Source organism: Rhineura floridana, chromosome 3 (genome assembly GCF_030035675.1).
Source record: "Rhineura floridana isolate rRhiFlo1 chromosome 3, rRhiFlo1.hap2, whole genome shotgun sequence".
Lineage (NCBI taxonomy): Eukaryota > Metazoa > Chordata > Lepidosauria > Squamata > Rhineuridae > Rhineura > Rhineura floridana.
The window spans coordinates 220,876,977-220,904,352 of record NC_084482.1 but is presented as its reverse complement, the minus strand read 5'-3'; the positions used below and the strand labels follow the sequence as shown (position 1 = coordinate 220,904,352).

At 45.9% G+C, this 27,376-nt stretch overlaps 2 pseudogenes; both read left to right on the top strand.

Annotated features, from left to right (window-relative positions):
- The first annotated feature begins 779 nt into the window (after positions 1-779).
- LOC133381694 (oocyte zinc finger protein XlCOF6-like) lies at positions 780-12,155 on the top strand (annotated as a pseudogene).
- Positions 12,156-18,230: 6,075 nt separating this feature from the next.
- LOC133381722 (zinc finger protein 208-like) overlaps positions 18,231-27,376 on the top strand; it is a 32,324-nt pseudogene continuing 23,178 nt past the window's right edge.

Genomic DNA, 27,376 nt, shown 5'->3' with positions numbered 1-27,376 from the left:
GTCTTACACAGCACATACAAAGGGGATGTACGCTAACGTGTTGCATTTCAAAGGACAGCATAGGTCACATTGATTTCCATCTGAAAAGGAGTGATCTCACCTTTGCTGCGTGTGGACCTTAACACTCAGAGCAGGTGGTTCTTTCTTCGACCAGTGTCACGGACAACTGGTAAAAATCCCCAAGGCTGTCTGTCTTTTATAGCTCTAGTTTGTATCTATCTAGACCAGGGTTTCCCGACCTTTGAGCCACAGATGTTGTGGGACTACAACTCCCATCAGCCCCATCCAGCATGGCCAATGGTCAGGAATTATGGGAACTATAGTCCAGCAACATCTGTGGACCAAAGGTTGGGAAACCCTGATCTAGACTCTGTCAGTTCATGCTCATATTACTACTATACTCTTGTTTCCATCATTTGAACTCTCATCCTAACCTGCATCTTGATGCTGATGTTGTATTCTGATAAGTTCTCCTGACTCACCCCTGTACAGCTTCAGCCATATATAGACATGATCATTGGCTGAATGCCCGGACTCCTTATAAAATGTTGATACTTTACGGGAAAGAATTTATTTTGGAACTACTATAAACAAAACTCAAAGGAAAAAAGACACTTTAACTGGCAGCTTGTCTTTTTACTCATGTTTTGGCTTGTATTGTTTGCGCTACTTTTCCACACATAATTTTATGTAAATCAATTATAAAAATCTCTGTTTGTAAGGGCTGAATATTTTCTGGTCAAAAGTAACTAGTCTTGTCTATTTCCTTCAAAGAGTCGGATCTCCATTCGTGTTGGGAAGAAAGAAAAGATCCCTTTATCCAGTATCCCAAAGATGCGACATCAACAGGTAGATGTTCAGCTGCGTTGAGGCCCCATTTTGGTTTGGAAATTGTAGGATTTTTCACTTCCTGTGTAATATGATTCGTTGCAGATTAATTGACCCATCAGGGTGTGAGTTCTCCTGGAGAACATCTTAGATGTCTTTAAGAAGAGCCTGCTGGATCAGGCCAATGGCAGCATGCCTATAGGAAGCAAGCAAGCAGGACCTGAGTGCAACCCTTGCCCCGTTGGGAGCACAGTGACTGTCTTAAAGCTGCAAAGTGCTCTCTGAAGCACCCTTCCCCCTCCTTTCATAGTGCAGGGAGGGAGGGAAAAAAGGTGCCTTTCGGATGGGCTGCCTGCCAGAGAAGTCCCATGCACAGCCGATCTTTCTAAAAAGCAGTGGCTTCCCAAAGGGAACAGGCACCCACAGCCAAGCTGAGCCCTTGGCTCGCCACCCCACACTGCTTCTTTCAACTTCAGGAGCTGAATGGGGCTGCTTCACAGAGCAGCGCTGGGAGGGAGAAGTAATTTCCATTCATTGGAAACAGCTTCCCCTTCCTTGAGCAAAGCCCCCTCCAACCGCTGATAAGCTGACTGGCAGAAGTGCGCCCCAGTCCAGCAAAGGAGGAATTGGCAGCCCGTTTCAAGGTCCTGGTGGTTCTTTTGAAGCCTCACCTTTATCTGCCGCACATCTTATGTCAGATCGGAGGGTGGTGCCTTTATGTCCTCCCTGTAGACTTCCCATTCGCATCTGATTAGGCACTGTGAGGATGCTGGACTAGATATTTATTTTATTTATTTATTTAATTTAATTGATATACCGCCCTAAGCCAAAAAGTCTCTGTGGGCGGTGTACATAAGAGATAAAACAAGCACAATATATAAATACAATAAGTATAACGAAATCAAAGATCAAAACAAACAATAACAAAGAACCAGCAACGTCAAAATACAACAATAATGAAAATACTGATAAAATATACTATAAAATACAATTTAAAATACACTTTCAAATGCCTGGGAGTATAAAAAGGTTTTCACCTGGTGCCGAAAGGATAGCAGCGTTGGCGCCAGGCGTACCTCATCGGGGAGACTATTCCACAGTTCGGGGGCCACTACCGAAAAGGCCCTAGTTCTAGTCACAACCCTCCGGGCTTCTTGATGGGATGGCACCCGGAGGAGGGCCTTAGATGTTGAGCGCAGTGTACAGGTAGGTTCATATTGGGAGAGGCGTTCCACCAGGTATTGCGGTCCCATGCCGTGTAGGGCTTTATAGGTCAAAACCAGCACTTTGAATCTAGCCCGGAAACAAATAGGAAGCCAGTGCAGATGAGCCAGAACAGGTGTTATATGAGCAGACCTTCTGGTCCACGTCAGTAATCTGGCCGCTGCATTCTGGACTAGCTGTGGTTTCCGAACTATCTTCAAGGGCAGCCCAACGTAGAGCGCATTGCAGTAGTCCAGCCTAGATGTTACCAGAGCGTGAACAACTGAGGCGAGGTCGTCACTGTCTAGATAGGGACATAGCTGGGCTACCAGTCAAAGATGATAGAAAGCATTCCGTGCCACCGAGGCCACCTGGGTCTCGAGAGACAAGGAAGGATCGAAAAGAACTCCCAAGCTACGAACCTGTTCCTTCAAGGGGAGTGTAACCCCATCAAGAACAGGATGAACATCCTCCATCTGGACATTGAAGGCACTCACCAACAGCGTCTCGGTCTTGTCAGGATTGAGCTTCAGTTTGTTAGCTCCTATCCTTTCCTTTATCACGGCCAGGCAGCGGTTTAGCACGTTAACAGCCTCACCTGAAGAGGATGAAAAGGAGAAATAGAGTTGTGTGTCATCAGCATACTGATGCACCCCAAAACTCCTGTTGACCGCACCCAGCGGCTGCATGTAGATGTTAAAAAGCATGGGGGACAGTACCGATCCCTGCGGGACTCCACAATGGAGAGTCCAGGGTGTCGAGCAATGTTCCCCAAGCACTACCTTCTGGTGACGACCCACCAAGTAGGAGCGGAGCCACTGCCAAGCCGCACCCCCAACTCCCAACTCCGTGAGTGTTCCCAGAAGGATACCATGGTCGATGGTATCAAAAGCAGCTGAGAGATCAAGGAGAATCAACAGAGTCACACTCCCCCTGTCCCTCTCCCGACAGAGGTCATCATACAGGGCGACCAAGGCTGTTTCAGTGCCAATACCGGGCCTAAAACCAGATTGAAATGGATCAAGATAATCAGTGTCATCCAAGAGTGTCTGTAGCTGGCCATCAACCACCCGCTCCAGGATCTTGCCCAGGAACGGAACATTCGCCACAGGTCTATAGTTGTTCAAGTTATCTGGGTCCAAGGAGGATTTCTTCAGGAGCGGTCTCACCACCGCCTCTTTTAGGCAGTCAGGGACCACTCCCTCTCTTAAAGAGGCATTTATTACCTCCTTGGCCCAGCCGGCGGTTCCGGTCCTGCCAGCTTTCACCAGCCAAGAGGGGCAAGGATCCAGTACAGATGTGGTCGCCCGCACCAGTCCAAGGATCCTGTCAACATCCTCAAGCTGCACAGACTGAAACTCATCCAATAAATGAAGACAAGACCGTGATCTGGATACTTCATTAGGTCCAACTGCTATAATATTGGAGTCTAAGTCCCAGCGAATGCATGCAATCTTATCTTGGAAGTGCTCGGCGAACTCATCACAGCGGGCTACAGATGAATCTATACTATCCCGAGGACCAGAATGTAAAAGCCCTCGCACAATTTTAAAGAGCTCCGCTGGGCGGGAGAGTGATGACTTAATAGTATCAGCAAAATATCTCTTTTTTGCTGCCCTCACCGCTACTATATACTGCTTAGAACAAGCACTTACCAAGGTGTAATTGCATTCATCGGGAGTTCGCCTCCATCTGCACTCAAGCCTCCTCCTCTCTTGCTTCATCGCTCTCAGCTCCAAGGTATACCATGGAGCTGTATGAGCTCTGCATAGGAGGGGGCGCATGGGAGCAATCGTGTCAACCGCCCGGGTCATTTCCGTATTCCACAGTTCAACCAGGGCTTCGACAGGAGCGCCAGTCTTCTCAGTCGGAAAAACCCCCAGAGCCCTTTGGAAACCCTCAGGATCCATTAGACTCCGGGGGCGGACCAAATTAATAGGTCCCCCGCCCTTGCAGAGGGAAAGGGCTGCTGTGAGCCTAAACTTCAGCAAGCGGTGATCTGTCCATGACAAAGGAATAGATGATAAATCCCCAACCTCCAGATCACCATCTCCATGTCCAGTGACGAAGATCAAATCAAGGGTATGTCCCGACACATGCGTCGGGCCAGAAACAAATTGAGACAGCCCCATGGTTGTCATGGAAACCATGAAGTCCTGAGCCGCCCCAGATAAAGCAGATAGGCCTGTGGTCTGATTCCACAGGGCTGTTCTGAGGAAGAGCCGCTAGGTTGAAGTTTCTTTTCTACCTGCTGAGGAATCCCCCAAATTAAGATGGCTGGATTGGTTTCCACAGAGCCCCTGAGTGGAGATTTATGTACACCTCCAGGCAACTGGTCAGGAGGATAACTTGGGTCCCTGTACTAATCGGTTCCAGATCTAAAATCTTTGTTTGCTTTGGGGAGGAGAGGATAATTTGGGAATGTCAAAACTAGGCTTCACCTCTTGGCTGGAAGAGCATGATCAGTTGTATGTGGCTCTGATGAAAGGGAGAGATCAGTAGGTATGGACTTGAAAGATGACTTAGGGAAGCTGTAGAAGGATTTCACAACACTGAATCTTGGTGGTCTCCAGGAACCTAGAGGGAGTACCCCAACACCTCTAATACCCCACGCTTCCCTCACATAGGTGTAGGGTTGGCAATAGCGTGTGCTATGTGCCTTTGAAGCACTCTCTATTTTCAGCGGTAATCAAAAGTGTGACATCAAATATAAATGCTTTCTTAAAAGAGGAAAAAGGAAAATTACAAGCATGCACATTCACTCTCAAATCAGCAAAGCTTCTCCAATGGATCCTTAGCAGCAATGCAGTAGCTTGTAGGCATGAAAGATCTTCCTTACTCTGTGAGTTGAGGAACTCAACAGAGGGGCACCCCCATGCTCCAAAAGCAATGCCCAGGCTGCTGGGACTAAGTGGTAGCTCAGAGAACATAGGATCTGCCTCTGGATGGTCAGGGAGTGATGACGTGTTCTTTATATACCCTCACCGATGTTCCCCCCTCTTACTTAAAGATGTTTTAATGTCAAATCTCTGAAATTAGTTGGTCACTAGCCTTCCACATCTCCTTCTTTCCTGGAAAGTGTCTGCCCTGACTACATAGGTTGTTTTCAAAGTGCACGCTTGTTTGACTTTTTGAAATTAAACTTTGTGGTTTCTGTCTCCTTTTGGTTCTGCTTTTTGTGATCTTCGAGACTTTCTAAACCTCAAATGTCAATCATTGGTGACCCAAAGTGACCTGCTCTTTTAAAGCTTTTCCCTAACAAATACTGATGCCATTTTATGATTAATTGAAACCTATAGAAACCCTAAAGTTATAATTTCTGTTTAATCAGTACCTCTATATTGGCATTATAATTGCATTTAAAACATCTTACTTTCTTGCACGTGCGTCCCAGGTTACCTTCCTCAGTTTATCCAGGATGTCTCCCTTTCATCTCTGAAATTAGTTGGTCACTGGCCTTCCACATCACCTTCTTTCCAGGTTACCTTCCTCAATTTAGCTTTCTTGGAGCAAACCAGGATGTCTCCCTTTGCATCCTCCAGCTTGCTACTGTGCTTTGCATAGAGACATTTAAAATTTCTTGTAACGAATTCACTCTTGCATGCATTCATTTGTAAAATATCCCCTATATATGATGAAGCTTCATCTCCTTTGAAACTAGATTTTATAGAGTTTAAATGATTTGAACATTGACATGAAATCGAGCCTTCCGTGTCATCGGCCCAGTTCTCTGGAAAGCTCTGCCAACAGAGGTTCAGCAGGCGTCTTCTGTTTTAACTTCGAAGCGCCTGCTGAAAACATTTCTGTGCCGCCAGGCAGGCAATTAAGAGCATGCTCTTTTCACAACACTTGACCTTTGTTTTTATTGTATATTTGATGTTTTTAATTTATGGTGGTTGCCTTTTTTTAACGTGTTGTAAACTGCTTTGACGTTTCTAATGAAATAGCGGTATACAAAGAGCCTATAAATGAATAAATAGATGTGATATCTCTGGAATCAGAAAAACAGCTGGAGCTAAGTGATGCCTTCATGTGCTCCCTGTAGACTTCCCATCTGCATCCACTTTGGCACTGTGAGGATGCTGGAATAGATAGGCCTGTGGTCTGATCCAGCCAGGCTGTTCATATAAAGAGGGGGAATGGCATCCATGTTGAAGTTTCCTTCCCATCTGCTGAGAAATCCCCCAAATTAAGATAGCTGGATTGGTTTCCACAGTGTCACTGAATTGAGGTTTTTGAACAGTTTCTTGTCCACAAGAGACATTTGGATCTACATGTCCCTGTGCTATTCATCTCCAGGAGATCTAAGATCGTTCTTTGTTCTGGAGAGAGGAGAATAATTTCAGTTCAGAACTAACTAGCTTATCTGTATCTTTGAAAGAAATGTCAAACCTGGGCTTAGTCTGTTGGCTGGAAGAACAAGATCTAATTGTACAGGGCTTTGATGAAGGGGAGAGATCAGTCGGGCATTCCCCTTACGGTTCAGAGCATCATTGCAAACTCATGTAGTGTTGGTCTTTGGCCATCTCTGTCTTAGCTCAGCTAACTTTAATCCCTTGAATCTTCAGGTGGAATTTGGAAGTGTCTTTATCTGAAAACCTGCAGCGCAGCTGCCAGCCAGTATTGACAGTACTGAGCTCGAGGGACCAGGCTCTGACTTAGTATATCACAACTTCATTTGTTCCTATATTTCTGTCTGACCGGCTCTTTTGACTGCAGTCAAATTATTAAGAATCAAGGAGAAGTGAGCTGTGCCCAGTTTGTCCTGTTCTGCAGACTTGCTGCCCTTCTCTTCCCCCACACCCCTCTTTTCATTGCATATTATTTTAGAAATATATATCACAGTTGTATGGCAGTAGGAGGAAACCCAGACAAATCTGGGCTTAGTGACATCAAGTGTTATATGGACCTGAAAGGAATTGATGTTGCTGTGTGACACTGTAGGATATTCAGGTAACCTTGCTTTCATCTGGCCATGCAAAGATAACGTAAAATCTTTGTTACGGTCCAAGACCAGCAATATAATTACGAATCCTCTGAATATCAGAGTGGAGATAGAATACAATACAGTATCATTGCAGTGAGAAAGCTAAAAAGCTAAAACCGGGTCCACATAGTAATCTAGCTAAAACCTTGATCTAATAGACATCGCATTAGGTCCCTCCTGCGAGCCATAGCAGCTGTGCAGAACGAGGCGACCTCAGAGTGATCCGTGATTCTGAATCTGCTGTTAAATATTGTAAAATCATAGCTTCTGGGCTCAGAAGAATATTAGATAAAAGTGGGGAGATGAACTTAAGGCGGAGATCTGAATAAAAAGGGCAGCAAAGTAGTACATGGCTCACTGTCTCCACCGCATCTGCTCCACAGGGGCAAGTTCGATCATAACAATCGACTCCCCTGTATCTACCCTCCATTAGTGCCGAGGGCAGAACATTGAATCGTGCCAGGGTAAAAGCTCTCCTGAGTTTTGGGGTAGATAAAGTTGAAATGTAAGTGGCCAAGATACAGGGATTTACATTAATACTGCATTGTGAATAAGCGGCAACTAGGCTCATGTTGTTCTGATACTCAACATCTTTGAGGCATTGGATAATTGTTGTTTTAGCGGTCGTATAGCCTAGGGCACCAATCGCTGGGAGCGAAAAACCGAGAGTTCCGAATTTGTGAATCATTACCCGATGCCATTGAGATTGGAAGGAATCTTCCAAAGTTAATGGGGGCAATCCCGTGGGTAAAAATAGCAGCTTCATCCAGTAGTTAAATTTTACTATCCAAGCGTGGGTCTCAATCAGAAGGGCACCTAATTCCAAGCGTAAGGTCACATTGGGGACACATCTTGGAGCGCCCAAAACGGACCTCATGAATTTAGATTGTACCCTCTCCAACCATGCGTAATTGCCTCCACTACAAATTTGGGTCCTGTAAAGAAGTTGAGGAAGCACGTTGGCGTTGAATACCTGGACTGCTGCCAGAATGTACTGACCACCCTTTGTATAAAAGAAGGTCAGTAAAGCTCCTGCTGATTTCTGTGCAGTCGTAGCAGACTGGACAAAATGCGCATTCCAAGAACCTAAGGGATGGAATGCAATGCCAAGGTAACTGAAGGCGTTGACTTGGTCAATAATATGGTTGTCAGTTTGCCAGCGGTGTTTATGTCTACTTTGGCGAAAAATAAAACCTTGCATTTTGCATAGTTAATTCTCAAAAGTTCATCCACACAAAAGGAGGCAAGTTCTCTTAAGAGATGACGTATGCCCACCTGCGTTTGGGATAACAGGGCAATGTCATCGGCATATAGAAGACAGGTTAAGTGTCTCCTTGCCAAGACAGGAGGGTGAGAGTTTACTGCCGACAGGCGTTTTGTCAGCGACTTTTATAGATATTGAATAGGGAGGGAGGGCTATACAAGATAAAAGGGGGAGAATTATGGAGATGCAAAAATAGAGAAGCAGATAATTGGGCTTCATCTGTGATGAAATGCATTGTTTTTGCCTTGAAATTCCAATGTGTTTTTTTCAACCCTCTTCCCCCTCAGCAGGTGACCGGCAGAATGTGAATTATAGAAAAAAACAGATGGTGCCACTGGTAATAGCCAAGACTGAGAGTCAAAAAGAGATATTTGGAAATCACAGGGGACCAAAAACGTCTGAAAGAAAGCAGCCAAAGAATGGGAGCAAGAAATCCTCTACTTGTCATAGTTTTCATCAAACAACACACACCGGAGAAAAACCATTTAAATGCATGGAATGTGGAAAGAGCTTCAGTGTAAAAAATAGCCTTACTTCACATCACAGAACCCACACAGGGGAGAAACCATTTAAATGCAAGGAGTGTGGAAAGAGCTTCAGTGAGAGCAGTAGACTTACTTTACATCACAGAACCCACACAGGGGAGAAACCATTTACATGCCGGGAGTGTGGAAAGTGCTTCAGTCAGAACAGTCACCTTACTTTGCATCGAAGAACCCATACAGGCGAGAAACCTTTTAAATGCATGAAGTGTGGAAAGAGCTTCAGTGTAAACAGTCACCTTACTTTACATGAAAGAACCCATACAGGGGAGAAACCATTTAAGTGCAGGGAGTGTGGAAAAAGCTTCAGTCGAAGCTGTAGCCTTAAATTACATCACAGAACCCACACAGGGGAGAAACCATTTAAATGCAGGGAGTGTGGAAAGAGCTTCAGTGTAAACAGTATACTTATTTTACATCACAGAACCCACACAGGGGAGAAGCCATTTAAATGCAGAGAGTGTGGAAAGAGCTTCAGTCAGAGCAGTCAGCTTACTTTACATCACAGAACCCACACAGGGGAGAAACCATTTAAATGCAGGGAGTGTGGAAAGAGCTTCAGTGTAAGCAGTAAACTTATTTTACATCACAGAACCCACACAGGGGAGAAACCATTTAAGTGCAGGGAGTGTGGAAAGAGCTTCCCTGAGAATGGTCAACTTACATCACATGAAAGAACCCACACAGGGGAGAAACCATTTAAATGCAGGGAGTGTGGAAAGAGCTTCAGTCAGAGCAGTCAGCTTACTTTACATCACAGAACCCATACAGGGGAGAAGCCATTTAAATGCAGTGAGTGTGGAAAGAGCTTCAGTCAGAGCAGTGAAGTTACTTCGCATCAAAGAACCCACACAGGGGAGAAGCCATTTAAATGCAAAGAGTGCGGAAAGCGCTTCAGTCAGAGCGGTAGCCTTACATCACATGAAAGAACACACACAGGGGAGAAACCTTTTAAATGCAGTGAGTGTGGAAAGAGCTTCAGTTTAAGCAGTAGCCTGAAATTACATCACCGAACACACACAGGGGAGAAACCATTTAAATGCATGCAGTGTGGAAAGAGCTTTAGTCAGAGAAGTAAGCTTACTTCACATCAAAGAACCCACACAGGGGAGAAACCGTTTAAATGCAGGGAGTGTGGAAAAAGCTTCAGTCGAAGCTGTAGCCTTAAATTACATCACAGAACCCACACAGGGGAGAAACCATTTAAATGCAAGGAGTGTGGAAAGAGCTTCAGTGAGAGCAGTAGCCTTAAATTACATCACAGAACCCACACAGGGGAGAAACCATTTAAATGCAGGGAGTGTGGAAAGTGCTTCAGTCGAAGCAGTAGCCTTAAATTACATCAAAGAACCCATACAGGGGAGAAACCGTTTAAATGCAGGGAGTGTGGAAAAAGCTTCAGTGTAAGCAGTAGGCTTGTTTTACATCACAGAACCCACACGGGAGAAACCATTTAAATGTAGTGAGTGGAAAGAGGTTCAATCAGAGCACAGTTACTTCGCATGAAAAAACACTATGGAGTAACTTTTTTAATGCACGGAGTATGGAAAGAGATTCAATGAAAGAAACAATTGAAATGTAGGGAGTATGGAAAGAACTTCAATGGGAGCTTTATTCTTCATCTTGCAGGCTACATAGATTAAAGCCCTATACAGGTTGGGGCCAGGATGCTTAAAAAATTATCTCACCTGTTATATATGCAGCCCATCACTGAAATCTGCAGAGGATGGCCTCTTACGCATACCATCTCATTGGGAAGTCCACTCTGCTTGATAGAGAAACGTGGCCTTTTGTGTGGTGGCATCTACTTTTTTGAACTTCCTCCTGTTACATATCAGACAGGTGTTTTTTTGTGTGGTGCCTATAGAAGACCTTCCTTTTTCAACAAACCTTTTAAGGGCAGAGCTTTATTACTGTTTCTGTGGGATTTTAAAATGTTTTTCATTGGTTTGCATATGATTTTTTTATTATTGTTGGTATTTTTGAGATACTTTCAGGGAAGTGATTTAAAAAAATACTAGTCCTTGTTTCTAATGGTCTCCTTACTGATTGTTTTCATATAGTTCAGTTTAGCATACCTTTAACTGTTGATTTTATTGATTTTTAGTGTTTTTTAAATGTTGATTTTTTATTGACCATTTTAATGTACATTTTATATTCTTTATAAAATTCTTCTGCAGTGTACACATTTTATTAATATAAATAACTAAAAAATGTATTTTTGTGTATAACATGGTTTTTATTGGGCTCTCAATTCCGGAGTTCCACAGGGATCTATCCTCTCCCCCATGCTATTCAACATCTATGTAAAACCGCTGGGAGCCATCATCAGGAGATTCGGGCTGCAGTTTCACCAAAGCGCAGATGACACTCAGCTCTATCTCTCGTTTAAGTCCTCACCAGAGTTGGCTGTGGATACCATGTACAAGTGCCTGGATTCCGTAAGTGAATGGATGGGAAGGAATAGGCTGAAACTAAACCCCGACAAGACCGAGGTGTTGCTCATGGGGGACAAGAGAAGGTTGGGGGATATAGACCTGATGTTTAATGGGGTAAGATTACCCCTGAAAGACCAGGTCCATAGCCTTGTCTATGGAGGCTCAGGTCTCAGCAGTGAGCCGGGTGGCTTGGTGTCAATTACATCTGCTACGGAGGCTACAACCCTGCCTTCCTGTACATCTGCTCCCACGGGTGATACATGCCCTGGTCTCCTCTCACTTAGACTACTGTAATGTGCTCTACGTGGGGTTACCCTTGAAAACGGTCCGGAAATTACAGCTGGTACAGAATGCGGCGGCGCGCTTGATTAAGAACAGCCGTCGCCATGATCATATCACCCCGGTGTTAGTGGATCTACACTGGTTACCAGTTGTTTACCGGGTCCAATTCAAGGTGTTGGTATTGACCTTTAAAACCCTATACAGTTCCGGCCCAGTTTATCTGAAGGAGCGCTTCCAGCATCACCAATTAAGCCGCCTGACAAGATCAGCCACACAAGACCTTCTCTCGGTCCCATCAGTTAAAACAGCTAGGCTGGTGCGGACCAGAAAGAGGGCATTTTCGATTGTGGCCCCACCCTCTGGAACTCCCTTCCTTTCGATCTTCGCCACACCCCCTCCCTGACAGGTTTCCGCCGGGCCTTAAAGACCTGGCTATTCAGGCAGGCCTATGGGGTCTCTGGGGATGGGTCAGTTTCTAATGTTGTTTAATGCTGTTTAATTTTATTATATTTCTGGTTGTATTGTATTTTATCATGACATTGTACGTCGCCTAGAGTGGCCGTTTATTCGGCCAGATAGGCGACTCAAAAATAAAATTTTATTTATTATTATTTATTATTTTGCTTAGATATTTTTTGTATTGGCTATTCTAACATCTTTCATAAAGTAAAATGAATTCACTAGTTTTCTGCTGATGTATTTTAAATACATTTTCCAAACTGATTTCACTCCGCAGTCTCATCTGGTCTCAGTGCTATTTCCTAGCAGGCAAATGAAGGACCTCACTGTCATCTGGTGCGCATAGAGAAAAGGAGTGAGAATTGGGTTTTGTCAGCGGTCACATAGCCAAATGGCTTCTCCAGGCAATAGAAGGGCCTTTAGCAAAGGCAGCAAAGCTGCAGAAAATCTCTGCTTAAATTATTGGGGGAGGCAGTTTGTTGGGATAGATAGTTCTGGGCCAGATATATGAATGGTCTGGTAACTTCAAACTAATCCATGTTGTGTAACTAATCCATGTTATGCAATTGTTAATGATGCTTCCCTGTAGTTTCTCTCTGGGAAGCAGTATGCCTCTGAATGCCATTTTCTGGGAATCACAAGTGTGAAGATTACTGACTGGGAGGTCAGTTGCACAACTGCTGATCTTGGGGACCAGGTTTCTTGAAGGACTCCCTGTTCCTGTCTCCTCCTGCCTCTTCCTTGGGATCTAGCCAGTAAAAGTGATTAGACTGGTGAGCTGGTGTTATTGTTGTTGTTCCCAATATAAATAACAGGTGCATGTCAGGACCCCACTAGGGATCAACTGCCCTGCACCTTCAATTTAGTGTTGCAAAGCTCATCGTGCAATTGTTTGTTGCATGATTGGTATCTCCTCTAGTTTGGCCCTCAGACTGGCAGTGGCTGTCCAAGGTCCTGTTCTCCAGCCTTCTTGCCTGAGAGCCTTTTGACTGGAAAGTTCTTCTGCCTCCACCTCATGCGCTCTGCCCAATGAGTAGGAGTCCCTCCCACAGGTTCCAGACTTTAATAACCTTGATTTTGAAAGTAGTTGTGTCAGAAACTCATTTCACAGAAAGCAAACTGGTGAGGTTTGGCCCAGAACTTGAATACAAGGCAGAGGTGGAGTCTGAGCCCAAGCACACAAGAGCACTTCTTTGAACCCAGTTTTTTTCCTGTGATAGCACATCTATTTCACAGAAGGCAAACTCTATTCTCTCCCCCTTCTGCCAGCTGACTTGACCCTCCAATCTCTCTTTCTCTCTCCCTCCCCAATTCACCAGCCATTCGCAACCTGGTAGCAGCACCAATAGTGCTGCTTAGTGGACCTACAAACAGCAAGAAAGGGTATTGCTGATCACCCCAGAGGTTCCTGGGTCATCCTGTGCTATCTCCCATTTCCCAACAAAAGGAGAGGCAGCAACATGTGTGGTTGGTGAATTTTGGTAGGTCTGGCTGATTGGGAAGTCGCCTTTCCGGGCTTTTTTACGTAAAAATTTATTATAGCCCGGAACGGGTATCGGAACGTGGATTGTATGGACGTTTTGTGTCTTATTGCATGCATCCCATGTAGTCATGTGGGACTGGTGAATTTGGTGGGTCTGGCTCGCTGGGAAGTCGCCGTTCGGGGCTGTTCATTCGTTCCGGAGGGCATTTTGGTTGTTAAAGGGTTGATAAAAATGCTATCGGAATGGTTTTTGTTCCTAAATGTTGTTCTCATGTGTCTCTAACACATCCTAGAGTTTTTGGCATCAATTTCTTTTCTAAAGAGCCCATTCCGGCGTGTTCCGTTCCAGCTTTTACACCGTCCCTCCTGAACACTTTACTTTTTACACACAAATGTGTATATTGTATATATCACACAGCAGACACGCCTATCTTGCCGCTGCTTCTGCGGGAGGCAAGAGAGGAGGATGAGGTGCAATAATGGGACAGAAGGGAGGGAGGAAACTGTTGGCAGTGGGGGGGCAGAAGCAGCTCTTGCCACTTAGTCCTCCGATGGGATAGGCAAGGAGTTCTGGTTCCTAGAGAGGCAGGAAGTCTTAATCACATGGAGGGGGGAGAGCATATTGAAGGGGAAGTAGGAGGGCTGTCTTCATTGGTATTCCGGGTAAAGAAAGTATTAGGCCCAGAGAGGAGGAAGCCGGAGCGTGCAGAGGGCAAAGAGGTGCAAGGGGGGGATTTGGTATTTTTGTTGGGGGGTGAGGGAAAAGGAGGGAAGAGCCCCACACCCCCCTTTCTTCAGAGGGACCCCTGCTGCATGCAATCCATTTGCAGAGGGGGGTCCGAAGTGCCGCGGGGTTGGCCTTTCGAGGCCCTCTTGGAAGCCATCGCCCAGGGAAAGGGATGCAGCTGTTGGGGGTTGATGTCCTGTGTTGGTTTTGAGGGCCACAGCTGGGGGAGGGGAGCTGCCTTTGCAATTCCTGGGCCTGACGGGACTGATGAGGGAAGGAAGGTTTGTTTTTTGGGAGGGGGAGGGGGTTGATGGAAGAGGCCCCTCTTCCCTCTGGGAATCCCTAGAAAGTGCCCCAGAGCTGGAGGAAGAGCCCCTTTTGGATTTCCTATACTGGAAGAGGGACTAGTCAGTTTCCTTCCTGCCAGGCAAGGAAGATGGAGGGATGGAGAGAGGAATCTGAAACTGACCAGGCTCTGAATGGGCTTCTAGAAGCTTTCAAGGCAGAGGATGGAGGAAATGGATGAATAAATGTCCCCTCGTCAGCTGGGCTCCAGGGGAAGAGGCTTCTCCAGACATCCCCTTGGGAGTTTGTTGGAGGGGAACATCGAAGCCCCCTTGGGGTGGATCTCAGCTTCTCTTGCAGGATTGGCTCCTCTGTGGGGGTGCTGGCAGCGTCCCCTCTGTCCAAAGCACAATAGCTGGGCAGTGGTCGCAAGAGCTCTGTAAGGCGGTCTTGGATGAGAGCCTGTGGCTAATGTAGTGGTTAGGGAATATTCTTCAACCCGAGGGCCACATTTACGCACAAGCAGCCAATTTACTGTCAAATGCCAGAGTGGGTAGAGCTATGGATGTGTCACTGACATTTGTATAGTAGAGTCTCTTGTAGCCAGGAACAAGTCAGACATTTCTTCAGCGCAATTAATTAATTATTAGATTTATATCCTGCCCTTCCTCCCAGTAGGAGCCCAGGACAGCAATACAGAGCTCTCTAAGGAGCGGGGTCAGAGCACGAGGGGAGAGAAAAAAAACTGTTTTCCCTCCCAAATTTTCCACTTTTGTTATGGGCCTTCACATCTCTACAGTAGTGTAGTGGCAAATTCAGAAGTGCAGGGTCCATTCATGATAGCCATGCCCCCTCCCATCCTGTTCCTGCGGGGTTGAGAATGAGATGCATGTTAATGCCTTCTCCCACAGCTAGGAGCCAAAAAGCATGGAAGGGCAAAGTGTTGCCTCCTGAGAAGAGTCTCAGTGGCTGACTTCACCTCCTTTCACTCTGATTCACTCTAATTATCAGGAAAGAACAAGGAAGCATGTTAGAAGACTCTTCTCAGTGGCTAATACACTCTCCTTTCTTGCTGATTGGCTCACAAGTTGCTGGAGACATGGGGACTCTGCTGAGAGCCTGCTCCTATAAAAGTAAGGGGTCTAAGATCTCCCCCCCCCAGATCTATGCAGGTCTCTGGGTCTACTTTTTTTCAGCCCAGCCCACCTCACTGGATTGTTGTGAGGATAAACTTTTATGTGCCACTCTAGATTTCAGACATCCACTCTGTGTGGGACCTTCCACATCTGTGGAAGTGTGTGTGTCTATTGTATTGGAATCATAGTTTAATGCTGAACTATGTCCACAGAGACCCAGGTTCAAATCCCTGCTCAGGAGTGAAATTCAGGTGGTATCCTGGTCCCAGTGACAGTGTTGTTGTGAAGACAAAAGGAGGGGGACAAATTATGTTTCCCACGGTGAGCTCATTAGAGGAAAGCCTGCACAGAAATATAAAAATATATTGAAATGTTTGGATAAACCTATAATAAGCAAATCAACTTATTACCCCAGTTGCTCAACCCTGTGTGGTGAGTTTGCTGTTAAGCTTTCCACCTTGTGCATCACCTCTCCAACTTGGAGTAGTGTTCTGTAACTTGGTGCCCTCCAGGTATGGTTGGACCAACTCCCATCACCCCTGGACAACATGGCAGAATGCCAGGGATGATGGGAGTTGTAGTCCAGAAATGTCTAAAGGTTAACTCAGATTATACAAGTGGATGGTACCAAATAACGTGTCCTGCTGATCTTGAAATGGATGTATTGCAAGTAGTTCTTCATACTCTTTTCATTGCCCAGTGAGCTGAACCAGACTGAATGCATCTCACTTTTCCTCTCCCCATATTTCTGATGGAAAGACTGGAGGTGTTTTGCATCCCCAGGAAGCTCCAAGATGGAGTCATTTGACCAAATTCACCCCCAGTATTTCTTGACAATGTGTGCAAAACCTATTTTTTTGCCAACTGTCAGGGAGATGACATGGAATTAATATCTGTGCAGAATAAATTTTTAATTATATCCATGATGAAAAGGGCCCAATAATAAAGCCTGAAATGGTTCACAATGTGACGAAGAAACTCTGTGGGGCTCAGGAATTAAAGACTTTGCGGAAGCAGAAGCAGAGATGAGAGGTGAGGGGTCCGAGATGGGTGAAATTCCTGGGGGTGGCAAAGGACACAACAGGTGCCCAAGCGTGGAGAAAAGTCTGGAAGAAACTGGAGAATGTTCTGAGAGAGATTTGGGGCCTTTAAGGCCTTTTGCAGATCAAGCATTGTGGGGGAAAACAACAGAGGAAAGGGACGTGCCATTTATTGATTTGGATTGAGGCTGCTTATAACATTCAAACCTCTGGAACCCAAATTTGCATGAAGGATGAAATCGCTCCCATCCTCCGTCTCTCCCCTGCAGGCCCTTGAGAGCTGCTCCCTACGAAACGTGCATCGTGGTGAAAGCTGTGGGAGTCCCAGAGCTGGCCTAGTTTACTCCTCCCTCTCAGGCAGCGCCATGGCCTCAGAGGCACCGTCCGGATTGTCTCTTCTGTGGGATAGAGTGGAAAGAGCAGCCGGGCAGCCCAATCAGGTAAGGGGAGGATCATTGGGGGAGAGACCGAGTGGACAGCTGGGGTGCGTCTCCCTGAGCATAGCGGGGAGGGCTCTGGGAGAATACTACCTCTGAGGCTGCATAAGGAGAGCCTGCCGGATCAGGCCAATAGCCCGTCTGTTCCAGCAGCCGGTTCTTGCAGTGGCCGACCAGATGCCTGTGGGAAGCCTGCAAGCAGGACCTGAACACATGAGCACTCGCCCCACTTGTGATTCGGTGACACGTGTCTGGCAGAACTCTGGCAAAACACCTAAAATACACTCTTGGAGAGGTGGGATCTTTTTTGAGAGTCAATCAAGCTCTGCCCTGCAATTGTGTCTGAGCAGTGTAAAATCCAGAAATACTCACCCCCACAAAAGCTAAATAAAAAGTAACTGTACTAAAGAAATGCAAAGAAAAAGAGAGTGGGACAGCTTCAAGATAGTTACATGGCTTGGTACCAAAATACCTGATGGAACGCCTCTCCTGACATGAACCCACCTGTACACTACGCTTAACATCTAAGGCCCTCTTCCGGGTGCCCACTCCGAAGGAAACTCGGAGTCTGGCAATAAGGGAGAGAGCCTTCTGAGTGGTGGCCCCCAAATTATGGAATAATTTCTGTGATGAGGTGAGCCTGGCGCCAACACTGTTATGTTTTCGGCGCCAGGTCAAGACTTTCCTCTTCTCCCAGGCATTTTAGCATGTGCTTTTAAATTGCTTTTTAAAATGTATTTTTAGATTTCTATATTGCTTTTGTAGTAAACCACCCAGAGAGCTTCGGCTATGGGGTTGTATATAAATGCAATAAAATTAATTAATTAATTAATTAATCCCAGCGTGCCCCACTGGTCAGGCTATTAGTACGATATGAACCAAAGTGTAGCTGCCAAGTGTCCTGCTCTGTTGCCACTCCCAGCATACTGCCTCTGGCAGTGGAGGCAATGCATTGCCATTGTGGCTCATAGCCACTGATGTCCTGATCCTCCATGGATTTGTCCAATCTTCTTTGAAAGCTATTCAAGTTTTTGGCTGAGCAAATGGTACACGTTTGGAGAAACTGCCTCTTCTTTTTCCAGGATCTGTTGCCCTTCCAGGGTCTGGTGACCTTTGAGGAGGTGGCCGTGTATTTCACGGAGGAGGAATGGGCCCTGCTGGATCCTGGCCAAAGAGCTCTGCACAGGGAAGTCATGGAGGAGAATTATGAGACGGTGGCCTCTCTCGGTAAGGGCACTTTTCCCCCTTAACTGATGAATGTTGAAGGTATGGATTTAGCACCTGTGCTATTTAACCTTCCACTGCAGGGATGCTGTCATGGAAATGGGTGCCTGGGTCCTGGATATTTGGGGAGGGACTGCAGCTCAGAAGGGGAACACCTGCTTTGCATGTAGAAGGTCCAAGGTTTAGTCTCTGGCAGCTCCAAGAGGGGTGAAAGGATCCGGTAGGAGGTGCTGGGAAAGGTCTTTCTCTGCCTGACATCCAGAGCTAGTTGCTGTAAGCAGGCGGGACTAGATGGACCAATTCTCTGATCTGGTAGAATGCAGCTTCCTCTGTTCTTGGGGCTTTTTGATCATTCAGTGCGAAAAGTGCCCCTCCCTTCTGCCTTCCGCTGCCCCATGATGAAAAATCTTACCTTGCAGCAGGAGAAGGAGAGGGCAGGAGCTCCCAAACTCCAGCAGAGCATCTTCTCCTGCATCCTCAGCAGATCATTGACACTCTGTGCCTTGAACACTAACCTCCCAGTGGGAAGAGATGCTCCCGGGAGCAGCCGCTGCCTCCTCCCTCTTCCTTCCTCTGCCCAAAGGTCAGCTTTTGTCTTTGAAGCAGGAAGAAGCGGCAGTTTAGAGAAGAGGAAGCGGAGGTGGAGGCTACAGTTTGTAGGGAATGACCTCCAGAAGACAGGACAGAGAGCAAGATTTAGCTTTGCCAGCCCTGGTGGGAAGTCTGGAAACAGAACTGGAGCACAGAGACTCTTTGACTCAGGCAGGGACACAGCAAAGGCAGCAGGCAAGAGGGACCCCGAGAAAGGCTCCTTGGCAGCTGGAACAAGGGCCGTTCCCTCAGCTAGCAGAGATCCCAGGAAAGCAGGAATTGCAGCAGCGCCCTTGAAAGGGGACCTTTGCTGCAGCAGGAAAGGGTCCAGAGAAGGCAGGAACCTGCGGTGATGAATGAAAAGCAGGGGAGGGTGATGGAGTCAGACCCCGGTTGACATCTGGGGCTAAGAGAGATTTCAAGCAGCAAAAGGAACCGCACAAACTGGAATGCAGAGTGGGACCAATTTTACTCCTTAGGCTACTTTTTCCCATCAGGCCTCTTTGTTTCTGTTGCAAAGTGACCCATATTGAAGCCATATTTAAAGCTCATATTGGCAATATTGAGCTGGAGGGTCTCCCAGGCTCATAAATTAGTAGCCAGCCAACAACACCCTCACTTGTATGAATCTGCCTTTGCTTGAAGATCAGCAGATGAGGCCTTCCTGGTGGTCCCTACACAGGATGAGGTACATGGTGATTTTTCAGTAATGGCTCCTCGACATGGAACATTCTCCCTACGTCAGGCCTCGTCTCTTTATACTTCCATGCTGTCGGTCAAGACACATCAGTTTTGGGAAGGCGTTCGGAGGAAGACAGACCCGAAATTGCTGCTGCTTTTAATAGTTGTCATTCAGTGTTTTCTTGTGTGTTTGGATGGACTGTGGGAGTTTTGGGGGATGTTTATATATTCTTATCTACTTCTTCTTTATTATAAACTGTCCTGTCCAAAAGGGTGACATATAATTCACCTACATGACAATGAATAAGTAAATATCTACTAATAGCAGAGCTGTAAAAAAATGGAAGAAAATTACGAACTGATAACAGAAATTAGCAATGCCCGATATTGCACCTCATCTTCCTCTCTTCCCTCCTGCAGTAGCAGCAGCAAGACAGGCGTGTGCGTGTGTGATATACATAATAGTTTTTGCCGGCAGTTAGGTCTGACCAGGTGAACCAAGTGGAACGAAAAAAAGGGGGTAAAAACCCAGAATGCTGCAGATGGAATTTAAGAAAATCTTAATACTCAAAACTCTGTATGTGCCAAAGAGGTAAACTTTGAATACTGCATCAGTCAAACAAATTTACAATCCCCTTGTGGGCTGAAACGCGTTGGACATTTGTTAAAGAATACACAATAAAGATTTTCTTAAATTCCATCTGTAGCATTCTGGGTTTTTACCCCCCTTTTTTGTTCCTTTTCATTGGATGCTCTCCACTTTTTTCCAGATGAACCAAGTGGCCAGAGATCCCAGCTAAGAATCTTTTTACGTCTAGGAATATCTAATGGCTGATCAAGAAAGGAAATCTTTATCAGTGTCTATGTATAATTAACACGTCTAATTTACTACACTTTGTGGACATAGCCACATATCAGAACATAGGTCTTACACAGCACATACAAAGGGGATGTACGCTAACGTGTTGCATTTCAAAGGACAGCATAGGTCACATTGATTTCCATCTGAAAAGGAGTGATCTCACCTTTGCTGCGTGTGGACCTTAACACTCAGAGCAGGTGGTTCTTTCTTCGACCAGTGTCACGGACAACTGGTAAAAATCCCCAAGGCTGTCTGTCTTTTATAGCTCTAGTTTGTATCTATCTAGACCAGGGTTTCCCGACCTTTGAGCCACAGATGTTGTGGGACTACAACTCCCATCAGCCCCATCCAGCATGGCCAATGGTCAGGAATTATGGGAACTGTAGTCCAGCAACATCTGTGGACCAAAGGTTGGGAAACCCTGATCTAGACTCTGTCAGTTCATGCTCATATTACTACTATACTCTTGTTTCCATCATTTGAACTCTCATCCTAACCTGCATCTTGATGCTGATGTTGTATTCTGATAAGTTCTCCTGACTCACCCCTGTACAGCGTCAGCCATATATAGACATGATCATTGGCTGAATGCCCGGACTCCTTATACAATGTTGATACTTTACGGGAAAGAATTTATTTTGGAACTACTGTAAACAAAACTCAAAGGAAAAAAGACACTTTAACTGGCAGCTTGTCTTTTTACTCATGTTTTGGCTTGTATTGTTTGCGCTACTTTTCCACACATAATTTTATGTAAATCAATTATAAAGAATTGGAGATGGCCAATTTCTATAAATACAGGTGGCCTGTGACACAGTGAATTGCATCCACTGTTGCTGACTTTACTAGGTTCTGCCCTAGTAGTTTGCAGCCTACTAAGAAGCTGGCTTTACTAGGTTCACCCCCAACAGGCATTTCAAGATGAGCTTCATGCCCAGTGGACGCATGTTCACAAGTGCCAGACTGACCCTACTTGGTCCACACAACTCTGTTCTATTCACCGAGAGCAGAACTTACCAGATCAAAATTATACCTTTTCTTATCTATAAAAATCTCTGTTTGTAACGGCTGAATATTTTCTGGTCAAAAGTAACTAGTCTTGTCTATTTCCTTCAAAGAGTCGGATCTCCATTCGTGTTGGGAAGAAAGAAAAGATCCCTTTATCCAGTATCCCAAAGATGCGACATCAACAGGTAGATGTTCAGCTACGTTGAGGCCCCATTTTGGTTTGGAAATTGTAGGATTTTTCAGTTCCTGTGTAATATGATTCGTTGCAGATTAATCAGGGTGTGAGTTCTCCTGGAGAACATCTTAGATGTCTTTAAGAAGAGCCTGCTGGATCAGGCCAATGGCAGCATGCCTATAGGAAGCAAGCAAGCAGGACCTGAGTGCAACCCTTGCCCCGTTGGGAGCCCAGTGACTGTCTTAAAGCTGCAAAGTGCTCTCTGAAGCACCCTTCCCCCTCCTTTCATTGAGCGGGGGGGAAGGAAAAAAGGTGCCTTTCGGATGGGCTGCCTGCCAGAGAAGTCCCATGCACAGCCGATCTTTCTAAAAAGCAGTGGCTTCCAAAAGGGAACAGGCACCCACAGCCAAGCTGAGCCCTTGGCTCGCCATCCCACGCTGCTTCTTTCAACTTCAGGAGCTGAATGGGGCTGCTTCACAGAGCAGCGCTGGGAGGGAGAAGTGATTTCCATCCAATGGAAACAGCTTCCCCTTCCTTGAGCAAAGACTCATTCAACCACTGATCAGCTGACTGGCAGGTGCAAGTGCTCCCCAGTCCAGCAAAGGCGCAATTGGCAGCCCGTTTCAAGGTCCTGGTGGTTCTTTTGAAGCCTCACCTTTATCTGCCGCACATCTGATGTCAGATCGGAGGGTGGTGCCTTTATGTCCTCCCTGTAGACTTCCCATTCGCATCTGATCAGGCACTGTGAGAATGCTGGACTAGATATTCATTTTATTTATTTATTTAATTTAATTGATATACCGCCCTAAGCCAAAAAGGTTCTCTGGGCGGTGTACATGAGAGATAAAACAAGCACAATATATAAATACAATAAGTATAATAAAATCAAAAATCAAAACAAACAATAACAAAGAACCAACAACGTCAAAATACAACAATAATGAACATACTGATAAAATACACTATAAAATACACTTTAAAATACACTTTAAAATGCCTGGGAGTATAAAAAGGTTTTCACCTGGTGCCGAAAGGATAGCAGCATCGGCGCCAGGTGTACCTCATCGGGGAGACTATTCCACAGTTTGGGGGCCACTACCGAAAAGGCCCTAGTTCTAGTCACAACCCTCTGGGCTTCTCGATGGGATGGCACCCGGAGGAGGGCCTTAGATGTTGAGCGCAGTGTACGGGTAGGTTCATATTGGGAGAGGCGTTCCACCAGGTATTGCGGTCCCATGCGGTGTAGGGCTTTATAGGTCAAAACCAGCACTTTGAATTTAGCCCGGAAACAAATAGGAAGCCAGTGCAGATGAGCCAGAACAGGTGTTATATGAGCAGACCTTCTGGTCCACGTCAGTAATCTGGCCGCTGCATTCTGGACTAGCTGTGGTTTCCGAACTATCTTCAAGGGCAGCCCAACGTAGAGAGCGCATTGCAGTAGTCCAGCCTAGATGTTACCAGAGCGTGAACAACTGAGGCAAGGTCATCACTGTCCAGATAGGGACGTAGCTGGGCTACCAGTCGAAGATGGTAGAAAGCATTCCGTGCCACCGAGGCCACCTGGGTCTCGAGAGACAAGGAAGGATCGAAAAGAACTCCCAAGCTACGAACCTGTTCCTTCAAGGGGAGTGTAACCCCATCAAGAACAGGATGAACATCCTCCATCTGGGCAGTGAAGGCACTCACCAACAGCGTCTCGGTCTTGTCAGGATTGAGCTTCAGTTTGTTAGCCCCCATCCAGTCCATTATCACGGCCAGGCAGCGGTTTAGCACATTAACAGCCTCACCTGAAGAGGATGAAAAGGAGAAATAGAGCTGCGTGTCATCAGCGTACTGGTGACAACGCACCCCAAAACTCCTGTTTACTACACCCAGTGGCTGCATGTAGATGTTAAAAATCATGGGGGACAGGACCGATCCCTGCGGGACTCCACAATGGAGAATCCAGGGTGTCGAGCAATGTTCCCCAAGCACTACCTTCTGGTGACGACCCACCAAGTAGGAGCGGAGCCACTGCCAAGCAGTACCCCCAACTCCCAACTCCGTGAGTCTTCCCAGAAGGATACCATGGTCAATGGTATCAAAAGCAGCTGAGAGATCAAGGAGAATCAACAGAGTCACACTCCCCCTGTCCCTCTCCCGACAGAGATCATCATACAGGGCCACCAAGCTGTTTCAGTGCCAAAACCGGGCCTAAAACCGGATTGAAATGGATCAAGATAATCAGTGTCATCCAAGAGTGTCTGGAGCTGGCCGGCAACCACCCGCTCCAGGATCTTGCCCAGGAACGGAACATTCGCCACAGGTCTATAGTTGTTCAAGTTATCTGGGTCCAAGGAGGATTTCTTCAGGAGCGGTCTCACCACCGCCTCTTTTAGGCAGTCAGGGACCACTCCCTCTCTTAAAGAGGCATTTATTACCTCCTTGGCCCAGCCGGCGGTTCCGGTCCTGACAGCTTTCACCAGCCAAGAGGGGCAAGGATCCAGTGCAGACGTGGTCGCACGCACCAGTCCAAGGATCCTGTCAACATCCTCAAGCTGCACAGACTGAAACTCATCCAATAAATGAGGACAAGACCGTGATCTGGATACTTCATTAGGTCCAACTGCTATAATATTGGAGTCTAAGTCCCGGCGAATGCATGCAATCTTATCTTGGAAGTGCTCGGCGAACTCATCACAGCGGGCTACAGATGAATCTATAATATCCCGAGGACCAGAATGTAAAAGCCCTCGCACAATTTTAAAGAGCTCCGCTGGGCGGGAGAGTGATGACTTAATAGTATCAGCAAAATATCTCTTTTTTGCTGCCCTCACCACTACTATATACTGCTAAGAACAAGCACTTACCAAGGTGTAATTGCATTCATCGGGAGTTCGCCTCCATCTGCACTCAAGCCTCCTCCTCTCTTGCTTCATCGCTCTCAGCTCCAACGTATACCATGGAGCTGTATGAGCTCTGCATAGGAGGGGGCGCATGGGAGCGATCGTGTCAACCGCCCGGGTCATTTCTGTATTCCACAGTTCAACGAGGGCTTCGACAGAAGCGCCAGTCTTCTCAGTCGGAAAAACCCCCAGAGCCCTTTGGAAACCCTCAGGATCCATTAGTCTCCGGGGGCGGACCAATTTAATAGGCTGTCCTGAGGAAGAGCCGCTAGGTTGAAGTTTTTTTTCTACCTGCTGAGGAATCCCCCAAATTAAGATGGCTGGATTGGTTTCCACAGAGCCCCTGAGTGGAGATTTATGTACACCTCCAGGCAACTGGTCAGGAGGATAACTTGGGTCCCTGTACTAATCAGTTCCAGATCTAAAATCTTTGTTTGCTTTGGAGAGGAGAGGATAATTTGGGAATGTCAAAACTAGGCTTCACCTCTTGGCTGGAAGAGCATGATCAGTTGTATGTGGCTCTGATGAAAGGGAGAGATCAGTAGGTATGGACTTGAAAGATTACTCAGGGAAGCTGTAGAAGGATTTCACAACACTGAATCTTGGTGGTCTCCAGGAACCCAGAGGGAGTACCCCAACACCTCAAATACCCCACGCTTCCCCCACATAGGTGTAGGGTTGGCAATAGCGTGTGCTATGTGCCTTTGAAGCACTCTCTATTTTCAGCAGTAATCAAAAGTGTGACATCAAATATAAATGCTTTCTTAAAAGAGGAAAGAGGAAAATTACAAGCATGCACATTCACTCTCAAATCAGCAAAGCTTCTCTAATGGATCCTTAGCAGCAATGAAGTAGCTTGTAGGCATGAAAGATCTTCCTTACTCTGTGAGTTGAGGAACTCAACAGAGGGGCACCCCCATGCTCCAAAAGCAATGCCCAGGCTGCTGGGACTAAGTGGTAGCTCAGAGAACATAGGATCCGCCTCTGGATGGTCAGGGAGTGATGACGTGTTCTTTATATACCCTCACCGATGTTCCCCCCTCTTACTTAAAGATGTTTTAATGTCAAATCTCTGAAATTAGTTGGTCACTAGCCTTCCACATCTCCTTCTTTCCTGGAAAGTGTCTGCCCCTGACTACATAAGTTGTTTTCAAAGTGCACACTTGTTCGACTTTTTGAAATTAAACTTTGTGGTTTCTGTCTCCTTTTGGTTCTGCTTTTTGTGACCTTCGGGACTTTCTAAACCTCAAATATCAATCATTGGTGACCCAAAGTGACCTGCTCTTTTAAAGCTTTTCCCTAACAAATACTGATGCCATTTTATGATTAATTGAAACCTATAGAAACCCTAAAGTTATAATCTCTGTTTAATCAGTACCTCTATATTGGCATTATATTAGCATTTAAAGCATCTTCCTTTCTTGCACGTGCGTCCCAGGTTACCTTCCTCAATTTATCCAGGATGTCTCCCTTTCATCTCTGAAATTAGTTGGTCACTAGCCTTCCACATCACCTTCTTTCCAGGTTACCTTCCTCAATTTAGCTTTCTTGGAGCAAACCAGGATGTCTCCCTTTGCATCCTCCAGCTTGCTACTGTGCTTTGCATAGAGACATTTAAAATTTCTTGTAACGAATTCACTCTTGCTTGCATTCATTTGTAAATTACTCCCTATCCATGATGAAGCTTCATCTCCTTTGAAACTAGATTTCATAGAGTTTAAATGATTTGAACATTGACATGAAATCGAGCCTTCCGTGTCATCGGCCCAGTTCTCTGGAAAGCTCTGCCAACAGAGGTTCAGCAGGTGTCTTCTGTTTAAACTTCGAAGCGCCTGCTGAAAACATTTCTGTGCCGCCAGGCAGGCAATTAAGAGCATGCTCTTTTCACAACACTTGACCTTTGTTTTTATTGTATATTTGATGTTTTTAATTTATGGTGGTTGCCTTTTCTTAACGTGTTGTAAACTGCTTTGACGTTTCTAATGAAATAGCGGTATACAAAGAGCCTATAAATGAATAAATTGATGTGATATCTCTGGAATCAGAACAGCTGGAGCTAAGTGATGCCTTCACGTGCTCACTGTAGACTTCCCATCTGCATCCACTTTGGCACTGTGAGGATGCTGGAATAGATAGGCCTGTGGTCTGATCCAGCCAGGCTGTTCATATAAGGAGGGGGAATGGCATCCAGGTTGAAGTTTCCTTCCCATCTGCTGAGAAATCCCCCAAATTAAGATAGCTGGATTGGTTTCCACAGTGTCACTGAATTGAGGTTTTTGAACAGTTTCTTGTCCACAAGAGACATTTGGATCTACATGTCCCTGTGCTATTCATCTCCAGGAGATCTAAGATCGTTCTTTGTTCTGGAGAGAGGAGAATAATTTCAGTTCAGAACTAACTAGCTTATCTGTATCTTTGAAAGAAATGTCAAACCTGGGCTTAGTCTCTTGGCTGGAAGAACAAGATCTAATTGTACAGGGCTTTGATGAAGGGGAGAGATCAGTCGGGCATTCCCCTTACGGTTCAGAGCATCATTGCAAACTCGTGTAGTGTTGGTCTTTGGCCATCCCTGTCTTAGCTCAGCTAAGTTTAATCCCATGAATCTTCAGGTGGAATTTAGAAGTGTCGTTATCTGAAAACCTGCAGAGCAGCTGCCAGCCAGTATTGACAGTACTGAGCTCGAGGGACCAGGGGTCTGATTTAGTATATCACAACTTCATTTGTTCCTATATTTCTGTCTGACCGGCTCTTTTGACTGCAGTCAAATTATTAAGAATCAAGGAGAAGTGAGCTGTGCCCAATTTGTCCTGTTCTGCAGACTTGCTGCCCTTCTCTTCCC